Source organism: Chlorocebus sabaeus, chromosome 25 (assembly GCF_047675955.1).
Source record: "Chlorocebus sabaeus isolate Y175 chromosome 25, mChlSab1.0.hap1, whole genome shotgun sequence".
Classification (NCBI taxonomy): Eukaryota; Metazoa; Chordata; class Mammalia; order Primates; family Cercopithecidae; genus Chlorocebus; species Chlorocebus sabaeus.
In genome coordinates this window covers 69,408,794-69,429,458 of record NC_132928.1, presented here as the reverse complement: position 1 = coordinate 69,429,458, position 20,665 = coordinate 69,408,794, and the positions used below count along the sequence as shown (strand labels likewise).

Sequence of the window (20,665 nt, the reverse complement as noted above, 5' to 3'; positions counted from 1 at the left end):
TACTCAGCTCTGCCATTGTAATTTGGAAGCAGCCATAGACAGTAGATTGAGCTTGACTGTGTTCCAGTAAAATTTTATTTACAAAAATCAGTGGTAGGCCAGATTTGGCCTGCAGGCTGTAGTTTGTCAATCGCCGGTCTAGTGGCATTGTGCCAAGGGATATTTGAAGCCACAAGGTAACCAGTGTGTCTTCCTTGAACGTAATTTTACTCAGTTATTGTGGAGAAAAAGTTAAGTAGTTTGATTGATACTGATTTAGAACATTCTTTCAATAACATAAGTGGCCGCTCAAGGAATAGAGTATAAAATCAAGATGACTATTTAAAATGAAACAGCCTTGCAAGAAATGTCTTGTTTGTAGCGAACCTCTTAGATCTGTAATTACAAACTCTTCTGCCATTTGTTGGGTAAGTTTGAGTAGCACTGCTAGGCATTGGGAGCTGTGGAAGGATTTAGAGCAGGGCAGTGATACCAGATTTTAATTTTAGAAAACTAACTTGAATGGAGTGTAGAGAAGGGCATGGCAATTCTGGAAGGAGGGAGAGAGGTAAGAAGACTGTTACAGGAATCCAAGCGAAAGATAAGAGCTTTTAAGATGTAGGTAATGGAGGTAGAGAGATTTATACAGATTAGAGACATAGCAAGAAGGTTTGATTGGATTGATTGTGTAGGGCAAGGGAAATGGAGAAGGATGAGTCAAGGATGATAGTTCCGAGTTTCCCTAGGGAGACTGGTTGAACAAGGATGCCACTCAGTAAAGAAGAGCAATGTGAAGGCCAGGGAAGACAAATTGCTTTGGAACTGTTAATTTTGCTTTGCTTATGTACATCCAGATGGAAATTGGTTTTGTATGACTTAAGGCTCTGGAGAGCAACCTGGACTTATTGGGGTGGGCATGAGATTGAATGTAATCCTCTGGAGGAAAAGTTGTATATAGCAAGGGTATTGCTCATGATAGAAGCCAATGAGGGCCAGGCATGGTGGCTCACACCTGTTATCCCAGCACTTTGGGAGGCCAAGGCAGGCGGATCTCAAGGCCAAGAGATCGAGACCATCCTGGCCAACATGGTGAAACCCCATCTCTACTAAAAGTACAAAAATTAGCTGGGCGTGGTGGCATATGCCTGTGGTCCCAGCTACTTGGGAGGCTGAGGCAGGAGAATCGCTTGAATCCAGGAGGCAGAGGTTGCAGTGAGCCAAGATCCTGCCACTGCACTCCAGCCTGGCAACAGAGCGAGACTTCATCTCAAAGAAAAAAAGGAAGCCAGTGAGGAAAAAAACAAAAACCGCCTGGGTCAGTAGAGGAACGGGGCAGGGATGTGTATTGAAAGAAAAGGAAGAAAACCAGAAGACAGGGGTGTTTTAGAGACCAAGAAAAAAATAGAGGTTCAAGAAGATGAATAGTACCAAACACTATAGAGAGGGTTAATTAGACTTGGAACTAAAAGACATTTATTGCTTTTTTTTTTTTTCTTAAAAAAAGGAGTGGGGTAATTTGGAACTTTTCCCAGGGTAGTTTCACTGGAGTTGTGGGAACAAAGTCAGAAAGTGGTGCGTTGAGTGTGAATGGTATGTGAGAAAACGTAAGTAGGGACCTTAGACCAGCACTTCTGGTCTACGTTAATGTGTCTATGAGTCACTGGGAGATCACTTGGAGATCTTGTTAAAGTGGAGATTCTGAATCAGTAGGTCTGGCATGGATGCCCAGATTCTACATTTCCAACAACCTCCCAAGCAGTGTGGATGCTGCTGTTCTGACAACCACCTGAACTCAGTATCCCCAATTGTTCATCAACACATCCCAGAGCCCCGGAGCTAACTTACAAGGGCGCCATGGAATATTTTAAAATTTCAAGGGAAATACACCAGCATCATTAGATTGCTATATTAGATCACTGCATTCCTTTCAGTGATGTCATACCTTTGGGAAGCTGGATTTTCAGTGCTTGCTCTGATAAAACTCAAGTACTGCCTGAAAATCAGTGTGGAACAGGAAGTGAGGCTGTCAGTGTTCAGTCTGAGTCCAAGGTTTAAAAAATATGCAGTGCCCAACCGGCATCCAGTTTTTAGGACTTAAAATACTTACTAAGTGGTTTGGCTCTTACTGCTTAACAAAGGCAACTACCGTTGTTAGATACTTCTTTTGGCTGAGGATTACCCTGCAAGATCACTGAGACACTAAAGATTCTTTGAGCCAAGAAAGTCTGGAACCGTTGACATAGGACTTCTTCATAGAAACTTGTCTGTGGAACCAAAGAGAGCCGAGATGATTGGGCGGTTGGGCGGTAGCTAAAAGAGGAACAAAGGAGCATTTATTTTAAAATAAAAGAGACAGATACGTTATATGTTGGGGGAGGGAGCAGCTGATAAAGAAGCAACAAGTGTTGACTTAGAGTAAAAAATCTTTGAGGAGGTGAGAAAGGATGGAATTTGTTTTTTCTAAATATTGCTCCCAAACCAACACTGGTTTGTTGGAAGACATGCAGAACCTCATTCCCCACTCCAGACCTCCTGAATCAAAATATGCATTTTAACACCATCACCAGGTGATGTGTATGCATATTAAAATTTCAGAGGCACTATAGGAGGCAGGATTGGCCTTACATGGGAGAAAGAATGTTTCTTCCTTTTATTTATTCCATCACTATATTGTGTACACTTTCCTGCATTCTAGCCATTCTGACTGAGGGAAATGAGATGACAACGGTTATTTATTTAGATAAATTTAGAAATCTGGGGGTAAGAAGTTGAGGAAGTTTTTGCTTGTTTGCCATAATTATCTCAGGTAAGTAAATAGAAAATATCTCCATCCAGTGAATAAGAAAATTGGGACTGATCGGGCGTGGTGGCTCACGCCTGTAATCGCAGCACTTTGGGAGGTTGAGGCAGGCGGATCATGAGGTCAAGAGATCGAGACCATCCTGGCTAACACGGTGAAACCCTGTCTCTACTAAAAATACAAAAAAAAAAAAGCCAGGCGTGGTGGCAGGTGCCTGTAGTCCCAGCTACTCAGGAGACTGAGGCAGGAAAATAGCGTGAACCTGGGAGGCAGAGCTTGCAGTGAGCGGAGATCGCACCACTGCACTCCAGCCTGGTCAACAGAGCGAGACTGTCTCAAAAAAAAAGAAAAGAAAAGAAAATTGGGACTAAAATAATGGCTGAGAGATGTGAGCGATGGAGATTTGAAATAACCGTTTTGAGGAACATCAACAAACCTGACCAGCAATACAGACATTGCCAAGGAGTTCTGAAGGTCCACGTGAGGTCAGAGACAACTTTTAGTGGTGTCAATCTGCATAGTTATAACTTTTTCCAGTGGTGCTAGTGGCTTGGGTGTAGGAACTGCAAAAATTGGATTCATCTACATTTGTTGATTTGCAGCTTGAGGTTAATGAAAAAATAAGCTAGCAAAAATCTGTCCTGAATATGGAAAGAAATGAAGCCACAAGGAGGATGAGATGAGAAAAAGGAGTAGAAGGATTGGAGTTCTCCTTGCAGGCCAATGAAAAGGCCACATATCCTGAAGTTGGAAGAATCCTGCCCTTGTTTTTTTCCACAGGGAGAGGAAAATTCTTTCCTGTCAGGCTGCAGATATTTAATAGGGCTTTGTGACTGATTAGATAATAGGAAAGAAGTCTCAGTCTAGGATGACTCCTACTGTTCTGATATTAAAGATTACTGGGAACATAGTTAATAATTGATGAGAAATTGACCTCCAGTGAGCATTTTTTTTTCTGGAAGGGAAGGGCAGAGGGTGTGATGGGGAAGAATGGAGGCAGGATGAGATTTGGAAATGTCGAATTTGAGGTTGGATAGGAGAGTATATAGGTAAAGATGGCTGTTTAGACCACTGGAAACAGGGACATGGACCATAAGAGGTCAGATATAAAGATCAGCTTGGGATTCAGTGATATAATAATAGCTTCTATTGATTGTTCATTGTTATGAAGAAGACTGAGCAGTTTATATTGTCATTTTATCCTCTCATCAACGCTTTGAGGCAGGTATTAAACCATTTTACAGATGAAGAAGTAGGATTAGACACATGCCCAGGGCCACGCAGCTAGTAATTGTTAGAACCAACTAGATCTCTCCAATTCCAAATCCATGCCCTTCTAAGCTCTACTATATTTTAGGTCACCAGCTTCTGGGTCTTGATTGATCCCTGACGTGTTATAGAGCTTCTCAGATGCAAATAACCGAAACAAAACAAAAATATTTCAAATGAGCTTAAGCAAACCAGAACAAAATGTATTGGTCCTCATATCTCTGGATTTACTGATTGACTGGGAGAGTTGTAACCAAGGGCTCAGACAATATTATCAAAACTTGATCTCTTCAGCTTTTCTTTTCTTTATTAGTTACTCTCTGTAAGCTCACTGGATATGACAACAAGATGGCCCTAATAGTTTCAGCATTACATCATGGAGATACATACCGAAAGAGAGCTGCTCTTTACCAAGGGCTTTGATAAAAGTCCTGGAATTGAGCTTCATTGCCTGTGACTGGTTTAAGCCCTTTGCCCATTTCTGAACCAGCTTCTGGCCAGGCTTGAGCCACATGTCCACCCTGGAGGGTAGAGAGTGAACCTCGCCCAGGGGTAAGAACTGAGGACTACAGGTCAGGCTTTCCCAAGTAAATGAGGCACCTGGAAAGAGAAGAAGGGGAATGGATGCTAGGCAAACAAAAGCTGCTTGTCCACACATGGACAGGGATGAAAGTCTCCCCTGTGACTGCTTGAGGATGAAGATAAAGATTATGAGACTGTCAGTAATGATGAAAATAAGTGACATTTGTTAGATGCTTACTAGGTACCAGGTGCTATGCTAGTCTTTTACGTGTGTTCTATTTTTTATCCTCACCATAGGTTTTTGAAGTGTATACTGTCATTATTTCCAAGTACAGCTAGTAAGTGGTAGAGCTGAGATTTGAATTCAGCCTGGCCAGCTCCATACCTCACCCTCTCTGTTACCACCATAACATTTTAAACTTGTAATTTTCTCATTGTAGTTTTCATTTTGTCTAGTTACACTGGTTGACAGCATATAGTGAATCAGACAGACCTGGGCCAACAATTTTTCTACATAGTATGCTTAATAAATAATTGTTAATATGAATTAAATAGCATTTACTTTAAGTATTATAGTGGAAAATTTTTAAAATTAAGTTCTTAGTTTTTCTCTTAAAATGTTTTGTGCTTTGTATTTTAATCTTATAAGTGGCTTTTTATGTTTAGGCACTCCGGTCCTAGAACTCTGTTTTTTTAAACTTCTTATACCATACTTGAATATGTAAAATTCTAGTTGGATTATTTCATTTTTAGTGTATCTGTAGAGATTATGGAAATGTTTTTGTTAATCTTTGTTTAGTCTTTGTAATAATAGTTTCAAAATCTTATCTAGTATTTCTATAAATGCTTTTTTATAAAAAGCTAATAGTGTGTTTTTAAGGCTTTTATTATCAAAATAATTTATTCTGAGGTTGTCCTATTATTCAAATTGATTATTCACAAAAATAGAAAGATAGTAGTCTCATTGTGCTCTTATTTTTAAGATGCTTATTTTAAGCATTAAAACCATGTGTTTTGCAACAGAGTTTGAGTTTTTAGACTGATAAAAGTTACCAAGTACCATTTTATTTTGGTTTTCATGATTTTGGGTTATGTGGTGCCAATTATATTTCTTTTAATCCTGTCTGAAATGTCTGATCTGTCATTATAAAGGAAGCAGTGCAGGATTGGAAATCAGGAGACCTCTTTTTGTCCTTTGGGATTCCCCTCTCTAAAGAGTTTGGGCCAAACCTTTATGATCTTCTCCAGTTTTAAAATTCTAGTGTTTTTATTTTAAATCTCTGCTAGATCAGAAGCACTGCCTGATGGATGTATAGTCTTAGAGCTAGATTGGAAGATTGCATAGTCCAGGTTCCTTATTTTAAAGATACACCAGCTGGGCATGGTGGCTCATGCCTGTAATCCCAGGACCTGGGGAGACCAAGATGGGAGGATTGCTTGAGCCCATGAGTTTGAGACCAGCCTGGGCAACAGAATGAGTTCCTGTCTACAAACACACACACACACACACACACACACACACACACACACACACACACACACACACTAGTCGGGCACGGTGAATCAGTTCCTGTCTACACACACACTAGCCGGGCGAGGTGGCTTGTGTCTGTAGTCCCAGATACTCGGGGGGCTGGGGCAGGAGTATTGCTTGAGCTCAGGAGTTTGATGTTGCAGTGAGCTATGATCATGCCACTGGTCTCCAGCCTGGGGGACAGAGACCTTGTCTCAAAAAATAATAATAAAATAAAATTTAAAAAATAATAATAATAAAGATAACCCATGCTCAAATGATAGAGTCTGAGATGTCACCATCACTTAGAGGTAGTAGAGCAAGGACAGGCATTTCTGCCTGTGCTGCCTTATGCTCTTCTTTCGTCGAAATGGTATTAGCAAGTTGAAGACAGACAACATTCATTTATTTGATTAAAGGAACATTTATTGAATCGCTTCAATCTATCAGGCATTTTACTAGGCATGTGGTTAGCTGCAAAGATGTATAAATGGGGGAATGTGCATCAAAAGCCATGTGATATGGAGGCCCAAAACTGGAATATAGAGTCCCAACAACCATGGGTTCACAATCTGACCACTTAGCAGCATGACCTCAGTTAAGTTAGCCATTCCAAGCCGCATTTCTTTGTCTACAAAATGAGAATAATAGTAGCAGACATTTACACAGTTGTGAGGATTGAGATTATAAAGATTAAACTTAGCATAGTACGTGGCACATAGTAGACTGTCTTAGATGTTTATGAAAGAAGGAAAGAATTAAGACTTATGGAACATTTTCCTGTATTGTCTTGTTTGATTCATACCCCTGTGAGGTAGATAGTGATATCCTAATTTTTCAAATGAGGAAACAGCTCTGAAGGCTTGGGACTTCTCCAAGGTCCATAGCTATTAGTCAGACCTACCATACACATTATTTTAAACCAGTAAAATGACTGGTTTAAAATATTATAAAATAAAACACTATTTTAAGCATTTTTTTATGTACTAGTTTATTAGCTTTGCACATGGTATACTATTGTTATTTTCACTTAACAGACAAGGGAAGTTAGGTAGAGAGGTTGAATAATTTGCCCGAAGTGACACAGTCAGTAAGTGGCAGAGTCACGTGCTTTGTGTGCAGGAAATTTGGATTCAGAGCCCCACTGTTCTTTTGCTATTGTTGTTTGTTTGTTTTTTGAGACAGAGTCTTGCTGTATTGCCTGGCTGGAGTGCAGTGGTGCTATCTCGGTTCACTGCAACCTCTGCCTCCTGGATTCAAGTGATCCTCCTGCCAAGTAACTGGGGCCACAGGTGTGCGCCACCACATCCAGCTAATTTTTAGTATTTTTAGTAGAGATGGCATTTCACCATATTGGCCAGGATGGTCTCGATCTCTTGACCTCGTGACCCACCTGCCTCGGCCTCCCAAAGTGCTGGGATTACAGGTGTGAGCCACCGCGCCCGGTCAGAGCCCCACTGTTCTTAATCTTTGTGTTCTTCCTTTTACTTCATGTTCTCTTTTGTGAAGGTAAAAAGCAGTTTTACAAACTGGAAGGTGCCACGTAAGATGTGGTATTATATTTATCTGACTTGTTCCCTGTACTCCAGAGATTACAGTCCATCAGGAATTTATCTTCTCCAGGCTAAACCTACTCATTTATTGCCACTGATACTCACTGGTTATTACTGTCACTATTTTGGTCACTTTTCTTTTTAAAAAAAATTGATTTTGTCAACATTTGTCATCTAATGTGTCCCCAGAAATGGATACAAGCTTCAAAGATCTCTATTCTGCCAAGCTGTCTTACCCTCATTTTATAGTTTACTCTGCGAGATGAGAATAAAACCTGCCTCCCAGGGGTTATCAAGATTAAATGAAAGAATAGGCCGGGCGCGGTGGCTCAAGCCTGTAATCCCAGCACTTTGGGAGGCCGAGATGGGTGGATCACGAGGTCAGGAGATCGAGACCATCCTGGCTAACACGGTGAAACCCCATCTCTACTAAAAATACAAAAAAATTAGCCGGGCGTGGTGGCAGGCGCCTGTAGTCCCTGCTACTCGGGAGGCTGAGGCAGGAGAATGGCGTGAACCCAGGAGGCGGAGCTTGCAGTGAGCCGAGATAGTGCCACTGCACTCCAGCCTGGGCGACAGAGCAAGACTCTGCCTCAAAAAAAAAAAAAGAATAAATGTTAAGTTATTAACACAGTACAGGCACATAGTAATTTCTCAGTAAATGGTGGTGGTTATTACTTCTGTATAGTATGGTTGATTTTTGCCATTTTGAAAATAGGATTTATTTTTAACTTTATTAGAATTCATCATGTTGATTCAATTGAGATCACATTGAATCTTTCTTTTATTCATGATATTGGCTACCTTTCCCAGCTTTGTGTGAGCTGCATATTTTCCTATTCAGAAAGGTTACATTAATAAAATTCCTTTATTTGTGTGACTCAAAATCATTGATAAAAAGATAGACTAGGTAGGCCGGGCGCGGTGGCTCATGCCTGTAATCCCAGCATTTTGGGAGGCTGAGGCAGGCAGGTCGCCTGAGGTTAGGAGTTCGTGACCAGTCTGGCCAACATGGTAAAACCCCATCTCTGTTAAAAATATAAAAATTAGCTGGGCGTGGTAGCGAGTGCCTGTAGTCCCAGCTGCTTGGGAGACTGAGACAGGAGAATCGGTGGAACCCAGGAGGCGGAGGTTGCAGTGAGCCGAGATCACGCCATTGCACTTCAGCCTGGGCGACAGAATGACACTCTTCTGCAGTGGTATGGATGCAAAGATTAAACACTTCAGCTCTTAAAACAAGACCAGACAGAATTATTAGAATTATTTGTAAAATGGAGATAATCATTTATCTGAATACCTCATGGAGTTGTTGCAGAATTGAAATGAGATAACTGTAAAGGCTGTGAACTAGAGTTCTATACAAATAGAACTTGTACTCTTATGACAGTTGTGACTTGAATCTTTGTCCATCATGCCACAAAATAATTCTCAGAAGTGTTTGGTTATCTGCCTACAAAGGGAGTTACACTGTTATTGAAAAAAACCAGCTGGGCATGGTGGTTCGTGCCTGTAATTCCAGCACTTTGGGAGGCCAAGGCAGGCAGATCACTTGAGTCCAGAAGTCCGAGACCAGCTGGGCAACATAGTAAGACCCTGTCTCTATAAAAAATTAAAAAATTAGCTAGTCTACTCAGGAGGCTGAGGCGGGAGCCCAGGAGGCTGAGGCTGCATTGAGCCATGATCACGCCACTGCACTCCAGCAATAGAGCAAGACTATGTCTCAGGAAAACAAAAATAGAAAAAAACAGCTCCTGTTTATTGTAGCTATTGAATTCTTAAGAGCCTGATTTACATGTTTTCTGGCCAGTCTTACCAACTTACTGCTTTATAGCTGTACTACAAAAATAGAGCCACTCAATCACCTACCGAAGTGAATGAACACCTCTAGATCTGAATGTGTCACTGTTTAAAACTCTTCAGTGGCTCCCTGGTACCCACTAAAATCCAAGTTCATTACTGGGGCTTACTAAGCTTTTGGGAAGGGGCCAGAGCTATGTCCAGCCTTACCTGCCACATTCCTTGCCTCACACATCAGGTTCACCCTTGTTTGCAGTTTACGCAGCATGTGTCTACACACACCCCATGACCTTTTCTCTTCCTGGAATATTCCCCCCTCTCCTTCCTTACCTGGCTAATTCATAGTCTTTCAAAACTCATTTTTCGGATAGCCTTTCCTGATCCCAACCTTCTCCCCAGTGAAATAGTCAGTGCATGGACTGGTCATTTTAATTGTCATCTGTGTTGGAATGATCAGTTTTCCTCTGTGTTCTACTCACACTTCCTAGCACTATGCCTTACACATACCCTAACTGAACATGTTCAGAATTGAACTCCTGATCTCTCCCATTCTCCAGACTCAGGCTGCACCATATGCAGTCTTCATCTGTTTATGGTAATTACATTTTCCCTATTGCTGAAACCAAAACCTTAGAGTCATCTTCTTTTATACCTCATACCAATCTTTCTGGACATCTCGCTTTATTCTGCCTTTAAAATAGTATGAGCATCCCACCACTTCTTACCACCTCCATTGCTATCACTGTGATCCAAGTGATCATTGTACCACACCGGATTTATGCGGTAGCCTTGTAACTACTCTTCTGCCTTCCACTCTTGCCAGCCCTCAGTCTATTTTGCACATCAGGACTCGGCAGACTTTCTATGTCAAGGGCCAGATGGTAAAAAATTTAGGTTTTGTGGACTGCGTGGTCTCTGTCATAGCTGCTAGACCGGAGCACAAAAGCAGCCATAGAGAATATGTAACTGAATGAGTGTGACTGCATTCCAGTACAACTTTACTTATAAAAACAGGCAGCGGGCCGTAGTTTGCCAGCTCCTGCTCTACATGGCAACCAGACTACACAGTGCCTTCCGAAGGGTGACTTAATCTTTATAGTGTCCTCTGAAGCCCTCCATGGTTTGTGTCCGCAACCCCTTACCTGTCTGACTTCATCTTCCGCTGTTGTCTGCTTTGCTCCCTCCTCTCCAGTCACACTGACCCTCTTTCTCTTCAGATATGCCAGGCCCATTGCCACCTGATTCTTTGCACCAGTTATTCCTTTGGCCTGGAACATTCATTTCTTCTTAAGTGTCAACTTCTCAGTCTAGGCATACCTGACCAACCACCCTATAAATAATTACATTCTAGCATTGTATTCCCTATTCCGTTTTTTTTTTCTTTGTAATGCTTCTACCATATGTTACGCCATATATTGACTTAATTTTTTTCTCTTTCTTTTCCTGCTAGAATAAATGTTCCCTTAAGGCAGTAATTTTGTGTCTTTTCTATTAAGTATTGTATCCCCAAGATCTAGAACAGTGCCTGACATATAGTAGGTGCTCAGAAAATATTTGTTGAATGAATACATAGTGTATATTTTTAGAGTTTAATTTTTTAAAATATTTTTTGAACAAGCTCTTTCTCTCTCGCCAGCACCACATCCTTTCTGTTTCACACTCGTAGTGTTGCTCTAAGCTGCTCTGTCCTCTCCATTCTCACTCCCCTTTATTCTGGCTCTCATCTGTCAGCAGTGTGTCCATAACCTTTTATTCCATGTCATCCGGGCCATCCTCTCTACAAGTGGATTGAGTGATGTTTGTAAAACGGAAAAATGATGATTTTATTATTCAAAACTCTTTATTTTTGGCCTTTTGCCAATTAGAATGCAGTGCTTGTTTAAAGTACAAGATCTCTTATGAAGGAATAATTGTCAACAAAAAAAAGTACAGGATCTCAGGCCTCGTGCTATACCTGGTAAGTCATAATTTCAAGCGGAGGGGATAAGAATCATTATAATTTAGGAAGTAACCCAAGTGATTCTTACTGAACACAGTTGACCAACACTGGCCTATAAGGTAAAGTTCCTCAGTGAGTCACTGAGAGCCTTTTTGAGCTGCCCCTGCCTGTCTCTCCTGCCCCATCCCTAATGCTCCACACTGCTCTTCATCTTCTAACAGTTTCTCTATTTGCATTTCTCTCAGAGTGCCATATTGATTCTGTTTTCGCAAATATTCTTTTCCCTGTACAGAACAGAATCTTCTACTCTGGAAAGCTTCGATTTTTCTTTCAAAATTCTGCACATTTGTCACTTTCTCTATGAAGTCTTTTCTGATACCCCATTCCCATGACAAAGTTAATTATGTCTTTGCTGTTTGGGTACTTGTGTAAGTCAGACTCTGTTCTGGTGTTTATTACACTGTGCTGTGTGCCTTTTCATAACTGTTTGCCTGTTGTGACCTGACCTGAGCCAGTAGTGGTTTACGGGTATTAGGTTTTTATTGAGAGGTGCTGTCATTTGGAGGCTACAGTTAAATGAGTGTTACAGATCTCTTCCCCCAGAACCGAGCTTCTAAATGGCATGTTACTGTGAAAGGCAAACTCACACTGAGTTTTTCCACCATAAAAAAAATTTATTAGCAAGCAAGCACAAAAATACTGTTTTATTAGGTGGATGAAATTCCTACTCTCTATCCTTTTAGAACATCTGACAAGCACCTTTTTTTTTTTTTTTTTTTTTTGAGACGGAGTCTCGCTCTGTTACCCAGGCTGGAATGCAGTGGTGCAGTGTCGGCTCACTGCACCCTCTGCCTCCCAGGTTCAAGCGATTCTCCTGCCTTAGCCTCCCGAGTAGCTGGGATTACAGGTATGTGCCACCACACCCGGGTGATTTTTGCATTTTTAGTAAAGATGGGGTTTCATCATGTTGGCCAGGCTGGTTTCAAACTTCTGACCTCAGATGATCCATCTGTCTCAGCCTCCCAAAGTGCTGGGATTACAGGCATATGAGCCACTGTGCCCGGCCTGCCAAGCACCTTTTATGAAAGGTTTATTTAAGGCAAAAATGCTAGTGTGCTTTTAGGATTCAGCTGAACCTAATTGGAATAAAATAACAGAATTCCTTTATGGGGAACTAACAGAACCAGCAGGAGTCATAAGGGTCAGGGTACAGTCCCTAAGAGTAAGCTATTATATTCACTAGATTCATGTACATGTTCATGTAAGAGCAGTGATCCCTATACAGTGTGTGTAGCCATAACACCTTTCTTGAGCACCATTCTTTTCTAATACTGTCGTAATTTCTAACATCCACTGTGTTAACTACTAAATTCTCTGGCTTTGAGGTGAGATAAGGCTTCTTGAGTTGTCTCACTGGAGTAAGTTTTTGATTACAAGCTTTCCTCATTTACTGATGATTATTTATATCTAGTCTTGGGCTTGCATGTTAACTAAGTGCTCCAGGATGAATGTCAGGAACCTCTCACTCATGTCCTCTGGTCCATTAAAACAAATAATAATTACACTGTGCCAAAATAACTTAAGGAATTTATATCGTAACTCTTCTAGACCCTGGAATTGAAACAGATGCTTAGCTTTTAATCTCTGTATCCTCATGCCTATCCTCATGCTCAGTGAGCCTCAAGAAGTACCAGAATGTATGTATGTAATGTCAAGCAGCTAAGTGTTTTGTATTTTTGTTTTTAATGCTAAATTGCAGACTCTCCCAAGGAATTATATTAATAATATAACGAGTTTGCCATAGCTGTCAGAACATCTGTCCCAACAGTGATACTTCCTTGCATGGGCTGGAATGAGGTCGTGTAATTCCCTGGGTGGCCATCAAGCTGACACCTGCTGTGGCTCCCCAGTCTCCTTGTGAAGAGAGGTTGCTCTGTCTTCCTCATGAAGTTTGCAGTGGGAGTGGTGTGTGCAGTATAAATACAGAGCCCTGCTTGGGAACCTAGGGAAGAGTTGTGCGGTGCTGGTAAGATTATAAGCTGAGGTTGACAAATTGTAGACCTCTGTTCTGACAGCAGAGCTAGACAGCTCAAAATATAATGTGTTTCACCAGATGGATTCCTTATTTGTAAAGTATAACTTTATCAATTCTTCACTAAAAGGGAAATGAAAGCTCAGAGAGTACTAAGGCATCATGATATATCTCTAGATTATACTGTTGGGAGCATCACTTTTCAGTTGATTTTTAAGTATGTATTTACATTTTTTTTTTTATCATAGGCTGGAATTAGAGCCCAATAAGGAAAGTAGTTTGGTGTTAGATTATTAAACAATTCATAATTCTTGGGCCATTTGGAGAGTGATTTGGATCAATGCTATTTCTTCTTCAATAATCTTTCATTTTTTTCTGCATTTTTCATCCTTCTATGAACATGGGAAGAATCGTGGACTTTTAAAAACTTTACATTGATAGTTAATGTAATTATATTCTGCCTTCCTGTACAGATAATAAAAACTTTGTATTAACATACTCTTCTACACAAGCAGAGTAAAAAGGTTGAAATTGTTGTTGTGTCATATGACAGTGGTTAACAACCAAAGAGCTCTTGAAAATCAGTAGGGGGCCAGGTGTGGTGGCTCACACCTGTAATCCCAGTACTTTGTGAGGCCATAGTGGGAGGATTACTTGAGACCAGAAGTTCAAGACCAGCGTGAACAGCATAGTGAGAGCCCATCTCTAGAAAACTTTAAAAAATTAGCCAGGTGTGGTAGCATGTACCTGTAGTCCCAGCTACTTGGGAGGATTGCTTGAGCCCAGGTGTCCAAAGTTACATTGAACTGTGATCACGCCACTGCACTGTAGCCTGGGTGACAGAGTGAGACCCTGTCTCTAAAATAATAATAATAAATCAGTAGGGAAAAGATTAACCCAGTAGAAAAGTGGATAAAGGATATGAGCAGGCAGTTGAAGAATTTAAATGACCAATAAAAATATGCAAAATGCTGACTTAAAAATATAAGATGTAATTAAAACATTAGTAAGATAAATGGTACCTATCAAATTGAGTTATTTTCAAAGATTAAAACTTACTACGCCAGGTTGGCAAATGGTTAAAAAGATGTGTGTACTCATACAAAGCCAGTAGGAATATAAGCTCATGCACTCATTCTGGAGAACATTTCAGCAATCAAAAAGCTTTAAGGCCTAATAATTTCACTTATAGTAATTTAATTTTAGGAAGATAACAAGGATTTACAAAGATTAAGCTCCGAAACTATTGTTGATCACAATATTATTCATTATAATAGCATTTTTTAATTTTTAAGAAACAACCTATATGCCCTTGTCTTTTAAAATATATATAGATACTTACCATTTACACTTAGAAATGAATTAGTCAAAAAATTAGTCAGAAATCATTTACAATAAGTCAACTTTTGACCACTGAGTTGTTTACTGTGATCAAGAAAGCAGGAAGGCTTAAGGAGTTCTCATTCTAAATGACTTGATTTCATAATAAGCTGTTCTCTGTTCTCTTCTCTCTATACTCCCTTCCTCGGCAGTCTCTGGCAGGCACACGGCTTCAACTGTCCCATGTGAGGATGGCTCCTAAATTTACATTTCCAGTCTTGACTTTTTCTTTGGAGTTCCACACTCACGCTTCCAACTGCCCTTTGAACATCCCCACCTGGGTGGCCTTCCAGCATGACCTGTTTTCTTCCGTATTTGAACTAGATTTTTGTAGACCCCCAAGGTAGTGATAGTGATGTGTATGTGTGCTTTGGGAGTGGGTAAGGAAGAGATTTAAAAAGGTCTAACTGTAAAACTGAAAAATACCATGTGCAGTACAGCAGGTTCTTGAATAACATTTTATTATTCAGTGTCATTTTGTTATAATGTTGATGAGGGAAAAAGAATCAATTCCTGGCTGAGGCCACTGTCTGTGTGGAGCTTACAGGTTCTCCCCATGTCTGCGAGAGTTTTCTTCAGGTGCTCCAGTTTCCTCCCACATCCCAGTGTGTGCATCTTTGGGATGTGGACTGGCGTATCTGTTATCTTAGTGTGAGTGAATATGGGTGTGTGTGTGAGTGCACCCTGCAGTAGAATGGTGTCCTGCCCAAGGCTGGTTCCCATCTCATGCTTTGAGCTCCCAGGATAGGCCCCAGCCACCTGCAACCCTAAAACTGGACTAAATAATTACTTTGTTTTTATTAATCTTTTTTTTTTTTTTTTTTTTTTTTTTGAGACGGAGTCTTGCTCTGTCACCCCGGCTGGAGTGCAGTGGCTGGATCTCAGCTCACTGCAAGCTCCACCTCCCAGGTTTACACCATTCTCCTGCCTCAGCCTCCCGAGTAGCTGGGACTACAGGCGCCCGCCACCTCGCCTGGTTAGTTTTTTGTATTTTTTAGTAGAGACGGGGTTTCACCGTATTAGCCAGGATGGTCTCGATCTCCTGACCTCGTGATCCGCCCGTCTCGGCCTCCCAAAGTGCTGGGATTACAGGCTTGAGCCACCGCGCCCGGCCCATTAATCTTTCTTAAATGTATTTGTAGCTCACATTTATTTCAGGGTTTACCATTAGAAGTGTTTTGGTCTTTATGTAGAAGTTTGCCAATGTTTTGTGACCACAAATATGCTATAGCAACTTAACTTGGTTTCATTATACATTGTTTCACCTAAAGTTTCCAAGAACCTATCGAGGCTGTTAAGTGAGGACTTACTGTACATCCTGACATGGGAGAATTGGGCATTAGGCATGAGCATATACCACTGCAGCAGGTGCTGGGCCGCTTAGGAGTCTGGATTACCAATTCATCTGAACTCTTGGGCAGACTATACACATGCCTTTCTGGAGCAAGGAATTGAAGAACAGTACAGAAGGAAGTTGTTTTTCTCTCTAGACTGCCTCAGTTCATATCCTGTCTCTGCCATTTAGAGTCTCTGACCTTTGGCAATTTTTTTTTTTTTTTTTTTCACTGTAGTGTAGTTTTCTGGTCTCTAAAATGGGGGAGAAATTGTGCCTACCTAAGGTTTGCTGTAAAGAATGGCTGAGGTAATCCATGCCTGGGCTATAAGTGATGAGTAGATGTTAGCTATCAACCTCTACATAAGGCATAGTGCTATGTCAAAGCATAGTGCTTTAATAATATAGTTTAATAGGATAACTTTTCTGATAGTAAACCTTTTCCCTTCATTCAGGGTAAAAATAGTAGTTCTATAACCCATCAAAGTTTAGTTCTCTAAGCTTTGTATCTCTGTTTTACAATAATTCAGCTCAAAAAAGAAAAGTTTCCTGGTTCAGCTTTGTATTGAAGCCTTCTAATGCTAGAAATAAATGTCTCTAGATTCCTCAGAGGCATTGCAGACCTCTTCCTTTTATTCTCAGAGTGAAAAATTTATGCTGTTTCCTATCTTAAGAACATTCTCAATCAGCCAGGCACAGTGGCTCACACCTGTAGTCCTAGCACTTTGGGAGGCCGAGGCAGACAGATTGTTTGAGCCCAGGAGTTGAAGACCAGCCTGGGCAACATAGTGAGACCTTGTCTCTGGAAACCTAAAAAGAACATCTTTAATCATATATATTTTCCTATCAGAAAAGAAAAAAAAAGTGTTGTTTTATTTTATGTATAAATAGGTTTTTCTCAATGGGAAATTGAAACATTTAAAGTTGGTGTCTCTATAAGGTGGCAAATTAGGAATTTACCTCAGAATTATATAGTGGTAGATTGCATTGTTTCTTTTTCAGGCTTTTTCGTTCATAGGGTTACGTTGGTGTTTTTCGTGTTATCCTTTTTACAATTATAATTGTTAATTGCCTTTTCCTGGGGCTGGTATTGGCAAGTTAATTGAGTTGGCAGATCCATGCAGGCCCTGTGGAGCATTCATCTCCTCTCCCTTCTTCCTTTCTCCTCATTTTTCAGTATTCGTGTCACCAGAGCAGAGCACGAGGGACCTAGGGAATGCCAGATAAGACTAAAGTGGTAATGGCCACTTTTAAATAATACATTTAGATGATGATAATTGAGCAATACTAGGGATTGTAGAACTTAACACAATTAAATTAAATTTATTAAAACTTTTCAAAACATGACATTTAAAACTTTTCTTTATTGTGCCTTTTATTTTTCAAAGAATTCACTTGGAATTCAAATACTATATAGGAAACAGCTAAGCACTGCCTCTAGTTGAAGGTTGGGGTAAAACCTGCTTGTCTGGCCTCTTCTTATATCACTTCATTCCCCATTAGTCCCCACCCCTAGATACCTCCCTAGGGCTCCAGGGCTTTAAGGAAAGCAGTTTAGAAGTGACTAATACAAACAGATCCCATGTTGGGGGATAATCCTGGTGCCCTCAGTTTTGTTCTATTCTGGGATGTCTGACTCATTTTGACAGTTACCGATCAACTAACTCCCCTCCTACCCAATGCTTGTTAATAAAATGCTGTTTCACCTAGTGTTTCCATTTTCATGTACAGTGACTCCATTCATTTACTTACCTAGGCTGAAAACCCCAAAGTCATTCTTGACTCTTCTTACTCTCCACCCATTAGCAAATCATGTTGGTTTTCTGCCTTCAGAATACACCCCACTTTGCTACTCTGGGCTCAGCCTCTTTGGTTTCTTGCCTGAAAACTGTAATAGCTAACTTAATCTTCTCTTTTCACTCTTTTCCTTCCTGCAATCTAGTACAGTAGTTAATTCTGTGGGTTCTGGAACCAGATTCCCTGTCATGTGACTTTGCGAATAGTAGTTAGCCTTTCTAAACCTCAGTTTAGAGGAGTGAGGATGAGAACAATGATACTGTTTACCTCACATGGTTGTGTCAGACAACTTACTATGCACAAATTACTTAGGACGTGACAAACAGCAGATGTCCAATACATGTTAGGTGGTAATCGATATTGAGGTTGTTGTGGTGGTTTTTATTTATACAGACTTGAAACTGGTATTCTTAAAACATTAGTCAGATACATTCTCTATTGGCTTCCTGTCCCTTCTTAGCACAATATCCAGAGACCTTCCTGTGGCTTACCAGGCCCTGCAGCTCTGGGTTACCTGGTTCCTCTCTGATCACATTGGCCCGTGCTCGCTGTGTTCCTGCCACACTGGCCTGCTGTTCTTTCCTGCCTTGTTCAGCCTTTGAGCACTCATTTTCCCTTTGCCACATTGCTCTCCCTTGAGAGATTTGCCCAACTTGCTGCTCTCTTAATTTAAGTAAGCCCAGATGTCAACCACTGTTCAAGAATATCATGTCATCGTTCTCTATATACTTAATTTTTTTCATATCTTAAGAAAATATAACTTTTCACTACCTAACATTATATTATATATCTGTTTATTGACTAATTATGCCATTAGACCAGATTTCTTAGTACAATAGTCCCCTCTTATCTGAGGGCAATACCTTCTGAGATCATAGTGGATGCCTGAAACTGTGGATAGTACCAAATCCTATATATACTATGTTTTTTCCTGTACATACATACCTATAATAAAACTTAATTTATAAAGTAAGAGATTAACAGCAACAATAAAATAGAACAATTATAACAGTATGCCAACATTGCTACTCTTGCACTTTGAGCTCTTATTAAATAAAATAAGGTTTTCTTGAACACAAGTACCACGATGATTGCTCTGATAACCTAGAAGGCTACTAAATGACTAATGGGCGGATAGCATCTACAGTGTGGATATGCTGGACAAAGGGATGATTCATCCCAGGTAAAACAGGGCAGGATTACAAGGTATTTCAGTGCACTCCTCAGAACGGTGTGCAATTTATGAACTATTTATTTCTGGAATTTTCCATTTAATATTTTTGGACTAAGTTGACCAAAGGTAACTGAAATCACAGAAAGCAAAACTTCTTTTAAGGAGGGACTACTGTCAATGAGTGCAAGAGACCTTGTCTCTTTTGTTCATCATTTTAGCCCCTGTGCCTATCATATACATAGTAGATGCTCAAGAGGTATTTGTTAAATGGATATATGGGATGCGATGGGGTGAGTGAATGACAAATATTTTCCCCTTCCTTCTTTGCACAAGAGATGCTGAAGTTATCAGATAGTTGGAAAGGCCCAAATTAACTTTTTTGAGATGTAGAGTTCAGGTCTCCCCCTTCTTTCCCATTAATAACAATATATTGTGTAATTCATCATGATTACCTCAGTTAACCACAAATGGAGTAATTGCGTTGTTAAATTAGTACTCTCTTACAGTTACTATTCAAGGTAAACTTCTTTCCTTGGTAGCTAGTGACAGGAAAATCATTTGGGCTCATCATTTATTGATCACTTAAACCCACTAAGCCCATGCCACACTCCTGGTTGTTACCAACCTCCAGTGCTGAAAGAAGGAATTTAAGTCTGTCTGGAGTCAGGAAAAACAGAGACATATATAATGTTCTCCAAAAATTCTGCTTCTCATAAAGAGCAGTGAATTCAGAGTGTCTAGGAAAACAGGATTTTAAAATAAGGATTTAGGTTTAAGATGCCTCTCAGTTTCTTAGGGATGGGAAGTAAATTTTAAAAGTTAGCATTTTTCTTTAATATAGTAGAACAATTTGGTTACTGTTTGATAACTTTATGCTAATTCATTGACTTTAATATATGAAGAAATAAAGGATTTCAAGAATAGCTCATAACAAACGGGGGGGCGTGGTGGCTCATGCCTATAATTCCAGTACTTTGGGAGGCTGAGGTGGGAGGATCACTTGAGGTCAGGAGTTCAAGACCAGCCTGGCCAACATGGTGAATCCCTGTATCTACTAAAAATACAAAAAGTAGCCGGGCATGGCAGCATGCACCTGTAATCCCAGCTACTCAGGAGGCTGAGGCAGGAGAATTGCTTGAACCTGGGAGGCGGAGGCATTGAGCTGAGATCATGCCACTGCACTCCAGCCTGGGCGACAGAACAAGACTCCGTAAAAAAAACAAACAAAAACAAGAATAGTTCATAACCTTGAACGTCTTTGTCTGTTTTCTTCATAATTCCTGAGAACTTTTTAAAAATTCCTTTACCAATTTCAGTTGATTATCATGTACACCTAGAATATGGAAGTTATTTTGTGCTTTTTATTTTGGGCCTCTTTTCTACCTTTATGCTTAACATCCAGCAATCTTCTGAACCGCATCTTGTTATAATCCGAGCAAATAATTTTCTTTCTGATTCAAAGAGGGTAAACTTACATAAGCTAATTTGTTTAGTCTTTAAAAAAAAAAAAAATCACTGACATTAAATGAGTTAATGTTTGGAGTTGAGTTGACCTAAATGATCCCTATTACAACATA

General features: G+C 40.3%; 1 protein-coding gene across 2 annotated transcripts in view; it reads left to right on the top strand.

The window, feature by feature from the left end:
* The window catches only part of EGLN1 (egl-9 family hypoxia inducible factor 1), a 60,693-nt gene that overhangs the window by 29,002 nt on the left and 11,026 nt on the right, over positions 1-20,665 (top strand). The window lies entirely within an intron of this gene.